The sequence below is a fragment of the Rattus norvegicus genome, chromosome X (genome assembly GCF_036323735.1).
Source record: "Rattus norvegicus strain BN/NHsdMcwi chromosome X, GRCr8, whole genome shotgun sequence".
NCBI lineage: Eukaryota > Metazoa > Chordata > Mammalia > Rodentia > Muridae > Rattus > Rattus norvegicus.
Window position 1 is genome coordinate 70,527,262 of NC_086039.1, and position 13,865 is coordinate 70,541,126.

Genomic DNA, 13,865 nt, shown 5'->3' on the forward strand with positions numbered 1-13,865 from the left:
CATGAGCTTTTCACTCATACACATGAATAAAAATAATAAAAATGACCTTAAAAGAAAAAAGTAAAGGGTAAAGAAGAAATGAGCAGAGGAAAAAATCAGTAAGTAAAATAACCAAGCACTTCCTCTTTAAAATTCTCTTAAAAAGTAAGTCAAGTTGGGTGTAGTACATACATCTTTAAACCCAGCACTTGGGAGGCAGAGGCAGGTGAATCTCTGTGAGTTCGGCGAACTTGGTCTACAGAGAGAGTTCCAATATAGCCAGGGCTGTTACATGGAGCAACCTTGTCTCCAAAAGCATAAAAAAAGTCAAAGGGATGGAGATGTCAGTTGGTAAAGGGTTGCCTAGGATACAGGCAGCCCCAAGTTTGATCCTTAACACTGCATAAATGTCTATATTCTTAGCACTTGGAAGGTGGAGGTAGAAGGATCAACGGTTCAAGGCCATCTTCCCTACAGAATAAATTGGAGGTCAGTCTGAGATATATGAGCTCCCTTCTCAAACAAAAATTTAAGAACTGGGCCTGGTGGCACACACTTGTAATTTTAGCTACATGGGAGGCAGATGTGAGCAGGAAGACTGCATGTGCCTGGGCTAGAAAGCAAGTTCAAGCACTCGTCTCAATAAGTAGAGAAAGTTGTCAATAAAGCAGCGTGTTTGTTTAGCATATGAGCAGCCCTGGGTTCAGTCCCTATTCCCAACCCTCCTACACATGAGTTATACCTAGAACAGCGGGGTCTGCCTGTAATACCAACTATTCATGAGGCAGGGGCAGGATGGTCAAGAACTTGAAGCCAGTCTAGGTTACACAGCAAAACCTCACAATAATAATAAAAATAATAATAATAATAATAAGAAGAAGAAGAAGAAGAAGAAGAAGAAGAAGAAGAAGAAGAAAAAGAAAAAGAAGAAGAAGAAAAAGAAGAAGAAGAAAATTTTAAAGAGCTGAAGTCATGAGAGTAGATGGGACCTCTCAGGAAGAGTTGGAAAGGACCTAAATATGGTGGTATAGACTTGCAATCCTACCACTCAGAACACTGAGGCAGGAGGATTGGAGTTCTAAGCAAGCCTGCGCTATAAAAATGAATCCCTGTCTCATCTTCCCTGCCACTCAAAAATATAAAAAGTAATAGGAACAAAGAGCAGAGAACAAAGACTGGTACTCTGAAGAACATTGACATTTAAGTGTCAGAGTGAAAGGAAAGCACGGAGCAGTCAGACATCAGAAAGATGTAGCCAGGTTAAAGCAGAAGGGACTGCCCATGCCTGCAAACATGCAATCTCAGCACCCAGAGACAGGACTATCTCCAATTCAAGGCTAGCCTTGGCTACATAACAAGACTCTCTCAAAAAATATAATAAGAAAGTAAACAACTACTACAATCTGTGTTTAAGAGAAATATTTAATGGCGGTTGTCTTAGGTTTTCTATTGCTGTAATCAAACACCACAACCAAAGAAAGTTGGGGATGAAAGGGTTGGTTTGGCTCATGATTCCACATCACTGTTGATCATTGAAGGAAACCAGGACAGGAACTCAAACAGGGCTGGAACCCGGAGGCAGGAGCTAACACAGAGGCCATGGAGGGGAGCTGCTTACTGACTTGCTTCCCATGGCTTGCTCAGCCTGCTTTCTCATAGAACTCAGAACCACCAGCCAAGGGATGGCACCACCCACAATGGGCTGGGCCCTCCCCCCATGAATCAGTAATTAAGAAAGTGTTCTACAGGATTGTCTGCTGTCAGGTCTTATGGGGGCATTTTCTTAACCGAGGTCCTCTCAGATGACTGTAGTATGTGTCACATTGACAGGAAACTAGCCACTGCATCATTCTAATATGGTTAAGATATAATGACAAGCAAGAAAAGCAAGATGCAGAGTGACATAGAGTATACAACTTCCTTTGGGGGAGGTGGTGGATACAGAGCCTAGGCAAGTACCCCACCACTGGGCTGTATCCCTAGCCATAAAGGTGTAAGTGTGTATTTCGAACTGAAAAAAAATTGCCTTTAATGTCTCACACCTAGGGTCGTAGAATTGTTATAGATTATTTTTATTTTCATCCTTATGGAACTTTTTTGTATTTTCTAGCTTTTTTCTGGAAAGCCTATGTATTACTTGGCTTTGTAAATGTAAAATAAATATTTTTTAAAAGGATAAAAGGGGAGGAATGCTGGGGAGATGGCTCAGCAGTTTAAAAGCACTGGCTGATATTCTAGGAGACCTGACTTAGTGCACATACATGATGCACAGACACACATGCAGAAATACCCACCCACATAAAATAAAATCTCTAAAGGAATAAACAAAGCTTAAAAAGCAATTGCTGTTCTTGCAGAGGACCTGGATTTGGTTCCAAGCCCCCACATAGCAGCTCACAACCATCTGTAACTCCAGTTGCAGGAGATGTAACTTGATCTTCTGGTCTCTGTCAGCACCAGGAACACATGTAGTACACAAACATACATGCAGGCAAAACACCCATATACATAAAATAAAAAAATCTTTTTTTCTTTTTCTTAAATTTAAATTTATTTTTTTTACTTATTCACTTGGCATCCTGCTCCCCTTCCGGTCACCCCCTCCCACAATCCTCCCTCCATCCCCCCTGCCTTCTCCTCTGAAAGGGTGGGGCCCATAGCTATTCACCCTCCTGGGACTTCATATCTTTGAGAGGCTAGGTGCTTCCTCTTCCACCGAGGCCAGACTAGGCAGCCCAGCTAGAACATATCCCATGTACAGGCAACAACTTTTGGGTTAGCCTCTGTTCCAGTTGTTCAGAACCCACATCTTGGAAGACCAAGCTGCACATCTGCTACGTGTGGGGGGGGGCATGAACTAGGTCCACCCCATGTATGTTCTTTGGTTGGTGGTTCAGACTCTGAGAAGCCCAAGGGTCCAGGTTAGTTGACTCTGTTGGTCTTCCTGTGGAGTTCCTATCCCCTTCAGGGCCCACAATCCCTCCTGGTCTTCCATAAGGTTCCCAAGCTCCAAGTTTGGCTGTGTATCTCTGCATCTGTCTGAGTCAGCTGCTGGGTGGAGCCTCTCAGAGAACAGCCATGCTAGGCTCCTGTCTGCAAGCACAACAGAATATCACTCATAGTGTCAGGGATTGGTGCCTGCCCATGGGATGGTCTCTAGTTGGGCCAGTTATTGCCTGGCCATTTCCTCAGTCTCTGCTCCACCCCCCCCCATATCTGTATTTCTTGTAGACAGGATAAATTTTGGGTTGGAAGTTTTGGGAGTGGATTGGTATCTCTATTGCTTCACTGCGGTTCCTACCTGGCTACAGGAGGTGGCTTCTTCAGGTTCCATATCCCCAGTGTAGTGAGTCACAGAGAAGATTACCCACATTGAACAAATCAAAAAATTTAAAGACAGAGTCTTGGTATACAACCCTGGCTTGCTTTGAACTCATACGTAGACCAGACTGGCTTCGAACTCACATAGATCCATCTGCCTCTGCCTCCCATGTAAGTACTGGGGTTAAACGCATGCACCACTATGGCTGGCCTAAAAATAAATAAATCTTTAAAAATATATATAGGAGTGGGCTAGAGAGACAGTTCAGTGGTAAAGGACTCATATTTTGCTTCCTAGTACTCATGTTGGGTAACTTCAGCTCCAGGGGACTCAATACCTCTAGCTTCTGTGGGTGCTTGCATTTACTTGCATATTTACACACACACACACACACACACACACACACACACACACACACACACACACGTAATTTAAAAATGAAATGAAACCTTTAAAATAAATAAAAATGAGGGAAAGGGATTTGGGATCTGGACCAGTTGGTAAAGCTTTTGCTTGGCATACCTTAAGCCCTGTGCTGTATCCCCAGCAGCCCACAATCTGGGTATAGCGGCACATGCCTGTGACAGCAGCACTTTGGAGATACAGGCAGGAGGATCAGAAGCTCAAGATAATCCTTAGCTGCAAACTGGTTCCAAGACAGCATGGGCTATATGAGTTCCTGCATCAAAAGATATTTTTTAAAAAGGATAAAAGGTATGGCGATTGCACTTCTAAAATTCTCAGTACTTAGGAAGCTGTGGCAGGAAGATAATTAAGTTTGAGGCTAGCCTGGGCTACATAACGAGTTTGAGGCTAGCATAATTAGACTCTGTCTCAAAATACAATGAGATTGGACAGATATCTCAGCACTTGAGAAAACTGGCTAGTCTTCCAGCAGACCCAGGTTTAATTTCCAGCACCCATATGGCAGCTCACAACTGGCCGCTAACACTATTTGCAGGGATTTGGCGCCCTCTCCTGGACTACAGGCACAAAGGCAAAAAAATACATAAAATACAATTTTAAAATGAAGCTAAGGACTGGAGAGATGGCTCAGCAGTTAAGAGCACTGACTGCTCTTCCAGAGGTCCTGAGTTCAATTCTCAGCAACCACATGGTGGCTCACAACCATCTGTAATGGGATCTGATGCCCTCTTCTGGTGTTTCAAGAACAGTGCAGTTATATACATAAAATAAATAAATATATCTTTTAAAAAATTAAGTTAAAATGAAAAAATTAAGAAACAAGAAAGTTTCAAGGAAGTGAGTGGTGAAGCGCTGTAGTGGGCTAAGGAATCTGAAGTGTGTGTCTATCAGACCTGGTAACCCGGGGGCTGCTGAAAGTCATTTGGAGTGGGAAATGGGAGCAGAAGGCATGTGCGTGTGAAATTGAAGAATGGCTGAGAAATTAAAAAAATAGAGACATCTCAGGCCAGTGAGATGGTACAGTGGACAAAGGCACTTTCCCAAGAGCCGGTGTCCTAAGTGTAATTCCCAGGACCCACTCAGTGGGAGAAGAGAGCTGACTCCCACAAATTGTCTACTGACCTTAGCATGTACACTGGAGTATGTACACACACACACACACACACACACACACACACACACACACACACACACTTACACACACAAACAGAGAGAGGGAGATGGAGAGAGACAGAGTCAGACAGAGAGACAGACAGAGAGAGGCAGAGACAGAGAGACTAAACATACAAATAAATAAAATATAATAAAATTTTGGGGCTGGAGAGATGGCTCAGAGGTTAAGAGCTCCGACTGCTCTTCCAGAAGTCCTGAGTTCAATTCCCAGCAACCACATGGTGGCTCACAACCTTCTGTAATGAGATCTGATGCCCTCTTCTGGTGTGTCTGAAGACAGCTACAATGTATTCATATATAATAAATAAATCTTAAAAATATATATTATAAAATTTTGAATAATCAAAAAAGAAATAGAGGCATCAAGCATAGAAAAAAGTGTCTTTTAAAAACACAGTTAAGAAGCAAAAGAGGGGAGCTGAAGAGACTGCTCAGTGGATAATAGTGCTGGCTGCTCTTCCAGAGGACTTGGGTTCAATTCCCAGCACCCACATGGCAGCTCACAACAGTTTGTAACTCCAATTCCAGGAGATCTGACATTCTCACACCAATGCATGTAAAATAAAATTAAAGATTTTTTTTAAAAAAAGAAAAGCAGGGTTGGGGATTTAGCTCAGTGGTAGAGCGCTTGCCTAGCAAACGCAAGGCCCTGGGTTCGGTCCCCAGCTCTGAAAAAAAAAAAAAGAAAGAAAAAGAAAAGAGGAGGCTTGGAAAGAACTCAATGGTAGAGTGTTTTTCTAACACATTCAAAGACCCAGGTTCCATCCTCAACACCACATCAGGACCAGGAAACCACAGTAAAGGTAAAGAAAAAGGGTAGCTGCTCAATTTCTATTACCACCCAGACTGGGAGTCACATATGGTGTCCTCAAGGTGGCGAAGAGAGACAAGTGATGGTTTTCCAATATTGGGTTGTCAGAGTAAGGAGTTTAGCACATTACAGAATTGGAAGAGTGGTCAGCTCAGGACACCAGCATCCACAATGGCTCTGCCACACTCAGACAAACCTGTCATTGTTAAAACTGAGGAAAATATTCCAATGCTGGCCCCTGACTATTCTCACTCAAAGAGCAGGCTGTTCACTTGCAGTGAATCTCATCGGTGGCATCACTCTGCTTCTGAATGAAGTTCCCTTGCAAAAACAAAACAAAACAAAACAAAAACAAAAACAAAAAAGCCAAAGAAACAAACAACAACAACAAAACAAAAAGCAAACAGCAAAAGGAAAGCAAACATAAACCCCACTAAAGTGCTGAGTAACTTAGAGTGGCAGCTAATCTTCAGAGAAAGAGGCCCGAAAGCTTGTGATGAGTATGAAGTAGCTACGGAAGTGCTTGTGACTCATAACAACAGCAGTGAGCGCTCCCTTGTCAACACATGAAGCCCACTCTCGTCGATGAGGTTGTTTCTCTAGGAATGAGCCAGAGCTCTGGGCACTCTGTGGCTCAGCCCAGCCCTGACACTGCAAGGTGAAATGTCAGCAAAGAGCAGTTAAGCTTTACTGTCAAGCACTCAGTCTGATTCAGAAATCAATGACGGCTTGACATTTTGCAGAACGCCCTCACACTGGCAAACTAAGTGCCACTAAATACCCATTTCTTAGGAGACAACAAAATAGCTCAGTCATCTTTGATTTTTGTGGAAGAAAAGCTACAGAAATACAAATGGAGGTATCTTCAGGTCTAAAACCCTGTATACCTGAAATGGAGGTCCCCACAGATTTCTGGATAAACCTGCTTCTAGAGAAAGCAGAGAGAGAAGAGGATCCTAAGGCATCCCACTAGAAGAGGTTTTCACCTGAGGAGAGGTGGGGCAGCAAAGGAGAAGCAAGGGTCAGTCACAGGCTGAAGTAAGGATTGGGGTACAAGGATGGAGACAGTCTGCAGGCCTGTACTATCCCATTTAGGGTCAAGGAGAAGATTAAGGACAACATAATTCCATAATAGAATATGGAATGAAATGTGCCTATAGCCCACCACCTGGAAAGCTGAGGCAAGAGGATCCTGAATTCAAGGTGATTTTACAGAAGGCGTATAGAAGCTGGGTGTGGTGGCATTCTCCTGTAACCCCAGCACTTGGGAGATGGAGGTAGGAAGACCAGGAGATCATTCTCCACTAAGTAGTGACTTCAATATCAGCCTGGGCTGTTTAAGACACTGTCTCAAAAAGCCACCATAAATTTAAAAAGAGAGAGAAGGCATACAAAGCTATATTTCGTTTCTTTGAGTTGATCACGTAGAGGCCAGGCAGAGCTGAACTTGTTTTGTGGAAGGCACTAAGCATTACAGAGGGCATGAAGCATTTAGGTTGGACGAAGTCTATTATGGATGCTTCTCTAACCTGGGTGCTAGAATCCTCCATATTGGAGCAGTTTAGGATCCTTAGACGCAACATGCTCTAGCTCTCTGTCCTTGATAAAACTGACAGATAGACATGTATGAAAAAAAAGAGATAGGGAACTTCTAACAGAGGGGAATGGAGTTTCTATTTTCTGCTGGTCAAAAGACCCTATGGATCAATACTTATATTTGCAATCCTCTTGGTTGGAGCATGGAGAAGAGATGGAAATTGCCCTAGTTTTCTTACTTGGACACTCTCCCTTCCCTCCCTTGAACAGTGTTTGCCAGGATAGGCCTGGGCTTAAAGGGCGCTGCCAGTCCTGCCCTGCCTATTGATCTGGCAGTTCTGCAATTCTGTGATTCATGGGAGTATCGGGGTGGCACTTGTTGTTCCCAAGACTGGGGGAGTCTGGATGAGGCATTTGCGGCTTATTATTGGCAAGCTTGGCTAATCAACAGGGAGTAGGACAGTCCAAAGGTTCTTTCAACAGGAAGGATGACTACCAGGGCTTTATTTAGGGTATAGTTTATATGCTTTATTATTAATTTTTTTATGGGAACGAGTGTTTTGTCTGCATGCAAGCCTGTTTACCACATATGTGCCCAGTGCCTACCAAGACCAGAAGGCAGATTTGGATCCTCTGGAACCCATAGAACTGGGGTTACAGATAGGTTGGGAACCACCATGTAGGTGTTGAGAATCCAACCCAGGTCCTCTGCAAGTACAAGTGCTCGTAAGTGCTGAGTCATGTCCCAGCCCCACATGCTTTATTAAATCATCAGTCTGAGGTGCCGGTAATAAATGAGTAGATTTCTACTTGGAACGTTTAGGGGGAAAAACCTATAGGAGTGACCCCTCATATAGATGGTTGATAGATTTAAATCATGAATGTGCACGCAAAGACAGGAAACTGGAAGGGAATGTGCTTTAACTATGAACAATTCCAGGGGCAGGACATTAGCTTATCAGTTGGGTGACCAATGTAGACGATTAGCAGAACAAGCTTAATTCTTGTGTCATTTGTGCCTCACCCTTCCAGTTTGACACTTGGCCTCATTCTTCATTTTTTCCCCTAGGTCTGCAACTTGGACTTCTCTCTGATTCCTTACCCCCATCTCCCAAGTCTTTTGGGTGAAAAATCTAATGTGGAGTTTAATCTGGGTGGTGTTTCCTACGCCATGTCCTATACCCCCTAAGGGCACAAAGAATAGGATATGAATACTAATCTGTAGAGCCCATGATCAAGCAATATTATAAGAGCCCAAAAGTTCACATTTCCCATTTTTCTTTCCTTTTTCTTACATTTTATTTGATTATTTAGTCTTGGTGCATATGTGCCACATGTTTGCGTGGAGGTCAAGACAACCTACAATAGTTGTTTCTCTCCTTCTGCCACATGGGTCCCAAGTATCCAGCTCAGGTAATCGGGTTTGGCAGCAAGCATCTGTCTCCACTGAGCCATCTCTCAGACTTCCCGTTTCTCTATTTTTCACTTGGCTATCTGATCTGGCCAAAAGATGTGGAACTCTCTGGAATCCTTTGCAAGCATAGTCTTTTTTTTTTTAAATCCAGTTATCAGTCATCAATGAAATAAAGTAACATTCTTCAAATCTTCACGAATGCAGGAACATGGGCAGATGAATTCCACTCATGAAAGAGCGGAGGCCCTCATCTCTGTCATCATGGAGAAGGAGCTCACTAGGCTTTACTGCTGGCTGGAGGAATGTATCCTTCTGACACATGGACCGGGGTTTAAGAGATGTCTCTTTTCCTCAGTTTATTTATTTGTTTGTTTACATCCCAAACACTGCTCCCCTTCCTGCCCACCCCCTCTAATGTATAGGGGTGCATTATTAGTGCACACTATAGCTGTCATCAGACACACCAAAAGAGGGATCAGATCCCATTACAGATGGTTGTGAGCTGCCATGTGGTTGCTAGGATTTGAACTCAGGACCTCTGGAAGAGCAGTCAGTGCTCTTAACCACTGAGCCATCTCTCCAGCCCTTAAGAGATGTGTTGCAGGGGTTGGGGATTTAGCTCAGTGGTAGAGCGCTTGCCTAGCAAGCGCAAGGCCCTGGGTTCGGTCCCCAGCTCCGAAAAAAAGAAAAAAGAAAAAAAGAAAAAAAAAGAGATGTGTTGCAGCTAGGCTTTGATGAGGACTGAAACAACTTTATTTCTCTTTCCTGTTTGCATTAACCAGCTTTCTGTCACTGTGACAAAATAATAATACCAAGTCCGAACCATAACACTGCTCCAAGATGTCCTGAGAGCAAAAGATGTATAGTGGTCAAGGTCAAGTCAACTGGGACATTCTGTTGGAGTAGTTTGTCTTCTTCCTGGGGCAAGGTTGGGAGACTAGTGTCCTTTTAGAGGGTGGAGCTTAATGGAACTTAGGTCTCTGAGGAAATGTCCTTAAAGATGATACTGAACACTTTGCCTTTTCTTGTTCCTCTTACTTCCCAGCTCTCAAGAGGTGAGTAGCTTTGCCCTATCATGTTCAGCGACCTTCCACCTCCTCTCAGGTCCACCAACCCTAGACCTAAACTCAGAGCCAAAATAAACCTTTGGCTTATTATCAATTATCTCGTGTATTTAGTCACAGTGATGAAAAACTAACACAGTTCTCTAGAAAATCTTTAGAAAAGCACTGATAATTGCCTCCAGCTGGCCTCTTTCCTAAGACTATGAATCTCTGGCCCACAGATTCATCCATGTAATTATTTAGCCTTTCGAAAGGACTCGTAAATAAATAAGCAAGCAAGTAAATAAATAAACAGCAATAGCGATTAGGCTAGGACTTCTATCTTCCCAAGCAGCTCTCACTGGGAATGTCCTGCATCCGTTCATCCTGGTCTGAGCTGGGTACTATCGAAATGGTGTGCAGACTTTCTGGGCTAACCATCTCCTTTATGCCCTGGGACCCACTTAGGAAGTTTTTGCCTATGTGTATGGAAAACTATCATTTGTACTGAAAACTGTCTCTTGATTCCTGAGCCATACAGTGCCGTCTCATTGATCAAAGCCACCCAAAATGGCTCATTTTGTTCAGTAATGAAGCTCAGGGACATCCAGATGATGGAGTCCACATGTGAGACAGTGCAGCTGCCTGCCATCTGACACTGCTGTTGCCGAGGCAGCCAGCCACGCTCCTGTGATGTCATGAGCAGATTTCTCTTACCAGGCTGCTGATACTGTTTATGAAGCCCGCAGCTCTGAACTAGAAGAGTGTTGCTGGTCAAACGTACCCTATATGATATGATCAGTTTTCTCCATCCTTTGTCTTAGGTAGAACAGGAATGATGAGCCCTTGTTTGGGCCGACAACGGAACTATGCTGGAGACAGCAGGCTTTTTGTCTTCAGGGCCTCCTGCCTCGTGTGTGTGTGTGTGTGTGTGTGTGTGTGTGTGTGTGTGTGAGAGAGAGAGAGAGAGAGAGACAGAGACAGAGACAGAGACAGAGACAGAGAGACAGAGAGAGAGAGAGAATCTGATGGAGAGCACCTTAAGCAGATTCCATGAAATCAACAGGCTGACATAAAATGCTTAAACGTTGCCCCTGAACATTCATTATGAGAAGAAAGTCTGCTGAGGAGTCAAGGTACTGCTTATTGGGAGCTGATAGACAGGCTCTGTGGGGAAGCCACTCTCCTCCCCGCTTGTTCTGTTTTCCCTGACTGCCTTTCCTTCCTCTACTGCTCAGCAACTTGGCAAGGAAATAAGCAGGATGGTAAACAGGCCTCTGACAAGTTGATCCCAATAGCAGTATCTTTTGAGATATTTATTTACTTTTGATTTTTCCTCTTTTTTTTTTACTAATATCTTTCCTATCGAAGCACTCAAATAGACTTCCCATAGCCCTGAACTACAAGTGTCTTGAAGAAGCCTTGCCAGCTCTTCTAGGAACCCTGAGTGTGCGGATAATTGACCTGGAGTTTCCTTCCTGGAGTTCTTCTTGCTTACTTGCGTGCATGCTCGTCCGACAGGTCTGCCCACCGTTTCTTAAACACATCTCACAGCTTCCCGTCACCTGAAATGTCCAGCCAGTCCCTCTGTGTTCTGTAACTAGACAAGTACAGTTCTGACTCTGGTGAAATCTACACCTAGGAGCTATTCCCTGGCTATTTCACACACACACACACACACACACACACACCCCTTCTAGCTTCTCTGGAACTGTTTCTTACTCACGTTCTCTTGTTTGCTATTTTTCTGTTTCTTTGGCTGGTTGGTTTTGGTTTGGTTTGGTTTGGAGACAGGGTCTTACTATATAGCCCTGACAGGCCTGGGTATCATTTCGAGATGAGACTCATGACTGTTCTGCTTCTACTCCTCAAGAACAGAGATCTATAAGCATGCATCTCCATGCATGGCGCTCTCTCTCTCTCTCTCTCTCTCAATTTATTAAGCCCAGTACTTGGGAGGCAGAGGCAGGTAGAGGCAGAGTTTGAAGCCAACCTGGTCTGCAGAGAGAGTTCCAGGAAAGCCAGAGCTACACCAGGAAACCCTGTGTTGAAAAACAAAACAAGAAGGATGAATTTAATTTTAATTTATATTCGTTATCTATTTATGTATCTATCTTGTGTATGTATGCTTTGTCTGCATTTGTGTCTGTGTGCTGCACGCATGCCTGGTACCTGTGGAGGCTGAAAGAGGGCATCAGATCTCTCTTGGGACTGGAGTTACAAACCACCAGGAGAGTGCTGGGAGTTAAGCCTTAGAGTCATCTCTCTGGTCCCAGTTTATTATTAATTTATTTACCAATGTGCATGTGTCTAAGAACTGTATGTCACGTGTGCTTAGGTGTCAGAGAGTTGTGAGCCACTCAGTAGAGATAATGGAAGCCAAATGTAGGTCCTGTGAGAGAGTAGCAATTGAGCTATCTCTCCAGCCCCTTAGGCCAATGTTGATGATGACAATGACAATGATGTATTCACGGGCATTTTGCCTGCATGTCTCTGAAGAATATGAGTTTCTGGTGCCCATGGAGGTCAGAAGAGGGCACTGGATCCTCTGGAACTAGAATTACAGATATTTTTTAGCTGCACTGTAGGTGCTGGAATCAAACCCAGGTTCTCCGGAAGAGCATCCAATAGTGTTAACCTCTGAGCCATCTCTCCAGCTCTGCATGCCAACTCCTAATGGGAACTGCAGAGCTCCTCAACTCTGGTGTAGTGCTAATACCAGTAAGTTCTGGAGCTGGAGTATCTGAATTCAAATCCAGTTTTGTTACTAGCTGAGAGCCCTTAGATGTGTTACTTAACCTCTCTGCACCTTAATTCCTCAATAACTTAGAAATATTAATAGTGCCTACTTCATAGAATGACTTTGGGGCTCAAAATAATACTTGTAAAACACTTTGACTGCTGCTATTCAGGCATTAAGTACTCGAGAAATGAGAAAACGTAGTCCTTTCTATCCACTCCAAGCTGTACTGAGCAAGAATCACTAAGAATCAAAACATGTCCCTGGGAGGCCTGCTCTTTTCTGAGCAGGGAGGACGGGGTGGTGGTGGTGGATCTCCAGGGGCAGGGAAAGGAGGAGGCAGAGGCTGGGGAAGGTGAGGGAGGGGAAACTGCTCTTGAGATGTAATGTATGAGAGAAGAATTTTTTAAAATGACATTTATTACTGAATCCTTCCCCAGAGATTTTGGTGTGGTGTCATATGCCAACTTTTCCAGACACTCACTAAAGGAATCCCCTATCTGCCTTGAAATGCTGCCAGTGTTCCGAAACCCTTGGCGGACTGGTTGATGGCTCCTTGCTGTCCCAACCCTTGGCGGACTGGTTGATGGCTCCTTGCTGTCCCAACCCTTGGCGGACTGGTTGATGGCTCCTTGCTGTCCCACAGGCATGCTTTGTTCACTCCTGTTCTGTGCCTTTACTCACACAGTTCTTCCTCTTTGGAATTTTAGCTCTACCTTCCTATTTCCTTCCTCCACCCATCTTTTCCCCTGTATGCTCAAACCTTGCCTTCTCTAAGAAACTTTCCCCTGACCATACCTTCCTCCTCCTCCTCCCCCTCCTCCCCCTCCCCCCCTCCTTCTTGTCTTTAGAGACAGGGTTTCTCTGTGTAGCCCTGGCAGTCCCGGATGGAACTCACCTTGAAGACCAGGTAGCCTGCCTCTGTTTCACAAATGCTGGGACTGAAGGTATGGGCCACTACACCTGATCCTATAACAGTTTCTTCTTCTCTTCCCCTTTGAACTCCCTCACAGTCTGAATCAGATTCATGTGCCTGAATACACAAAGCAATCACTTTTGTTTTGGCTGCGTATCCTCAAAAGATTGTTAAATTCCGTTAGTTTATTGATGTGCGGAGCGTTGGACATTCAACCCAAGGCTAAATACTTATACACTGAACCACACCTCCAAACTAATAAACTCTTTGAGAGTCAGCATGTTCTCCCTTACTCTGTCCCCCTGACCCCAGCATGGAGCCCTATGCTGGCTTCCCAGTAGGTATCCAGTAAAGGCTTATCTGCTGACTTATCTGGCATAACTCAGACTTGGCGGAGGGAAGCTGAGGCCCTGGCTCAATTTGTGGCAGTGACCTCAAGGAGAAAGCAGTAAACCTGCTCTTCTGGCTTCGCTTGTTTCTTCAGTGGTCCGGTGGCAAAATGACC